This window comes from Orycteropus afer, unplaced genomic scaffold (genome assembly GCF_000298275.1).
Source record: "Orycteropus afer afer isolate SDZICR_OR568_19922 unplaced genomic scaffold, OryAfe1.0 scaffold00126, whole genome shotgun sequence".
In the NCBI taxonomy this organism is placed as follows: domain Eukaryota; kingdom Metazoa; phylum Chordata; class Mammalia; order Tubulidentata; family Orycteropodidae; genus Orycteropus; species Orycteropus afer.
The window spans coordinates 952,969-955,099 of NW_006921713.1; positions in this window are offsets into that span (position 1 = coordinate 952,969).

Below are 2,131 nucleotides of genomic sequence, written 5' to 3' on the forward strand. Positions count from 1 at the left end.
TCTTTTGTCTTATTTCTCCTTCCCCAGATATTGTTGTTTTTCTCTTTTTAAATTCTTATTTCTTTTGTCTTTTAAAAGTAATTTTTTTAAATATTACATCTCATTTATTCCCTTTCCTCTTTTTTTTTTTTTACCTCTTTGGTGATTATTCCTTTGTGTTTATTTATGCTGTATGTATCTTTTGTCCACTTGTTTTTACTTTTTTGACGTTTTTTGATTGTTGTTTTTCTCTAAGTGGGAGACAGCAACCACTCCCATACAAACCAACCATAACCACACCTCCTGAAGCCCCACTTACTGAGTGAGGGCCACCACTTGCTTCTGCACCAACTTGCTATGATACATGAGAGCCAATACAAGCCTAATTCACCCTTAACTGCTCTTCACAAACACCTAACAGAGATCTGTCCAGCCATTTTCATTCTCTACCACATTCACCAGGAGACTGGTTGTCAGTGCATAAATGCTACCAACTAGTGAATAGAGACGGAAAGTACTCTGCTTACTCAGATACATTCAAAAAAAAAAAAAAGAAAGAAAGAAAAGAAAATGAATCCTGGGTGAATCACTCCAACATACAATCATCAATTAAACATAAACACAACAGTATCACAATGTCCTGGAGACAACAAACCATCACAGTCTGCACAAAGAATCAAGATAAAGCAGTAGAAACAAGGAGAAGGATACAGACCCAGGACACATCCCTGAGGAAAGAGCAGTGTTGGAACTCCCTGATAAGGAATTCAAAAGAATTATATCCACATACCTTCAATGAATTGAGAAACAGATCAAGGAAAACACAGACAAAACCCTAGAAAAATTTCACATGACAATACAAGAAAAAAATTATAAAATAAATGAAAAACTAGAAAGGATAAAAAATCTACACACAGAAAGCCGGAATATTAATATTAAATTTCCAGAAATAGATAACACATTGAAAGGGCAAAGGAGTAGAATCAAATCAATGGAAAACAGAATTAATGAGAATGAAGACAAATATCTGACTACTTCTTTGGAAAGGGATCAAACAGAAAAAAAGATAAAAACAAAATGAAGAAAGCTTAAGATAAGTGTGGGATACCATCAAAAGGAATAACCTACGTGCAATCAGAATTTTAGAACAGGAAGAGACAAAAAAAGCCACAGAAAAATAATGGAAGATTTGTTGGAAGAGAATTTCCCTGATATGGTGAAAGACAAGAATATATCCATTCAGCAACTCCAACAAACCCCAAACAGGATAGAAATTAAAAGAAAATCACCAAGACACATCATCATCAAACTTACCAAAACCAAAGACAAAGAAAGAATCCTGAAAGCAGCATGGGAAAAATGAAAATTTACCTACAAAGGGCACTCAGTAAGACTGAGCTTTGATTTCTCAGTAGAAACCATACAATCAAGAAGGCAATGGGATAGTATATATAAAACCCTGAAAGATAAAAATTTCCAACCAAGAATTATATAGTCGGTAAAATTGTTCCTCAAATATGATGGTGAAATTACAAGATTTCCAGATAAGAGGAAATTAAGGGTATATGTTAAAACCAGGCGAACCTTACAAGAGATACTAAAGGGAGTCCTCTGAACATAGAACCAATAATAGCAAACAACAACCGACCATTAACACAGATGATGACATAACACAGAAAAAAAAAAAAAAAAACTATAGACGTATCCAAAGTAAAATAAGCTTACAAGATTATAAATAGTGTACCAAAAATATCAATATTCAAATGAGGACAACTAAAAAAAGAGGGAAAAAATAGTGTAGTTACAGAACTTATAAATGGCAAGGAAGTCAAAACAACTGCAAGATAGAATGGACTGTTCTACACTCAGGGAGAAAATTATAAATCACAGGGTAACTTCAAAGGAAAATGATAAACCTTTGCATAACAATAAAAAAGAGAGTTCTGGTGTTGTAGTGCCTAAGGCATTTTACTGCTACCAGAAGCCTGGCAGTCCAAACCCACCAGTCACTCCTTGAAAAGACAGTCGGGCAATCTACTTCCATAGAGATACTGCCTCAGAAATCTAAGGAGGGTTTTGCTATGAGTCAGATGTCTAGCAAGTAATAAAACAACAACAATGGAAATAGCAGAATTCATAAACAAAAGGAGCT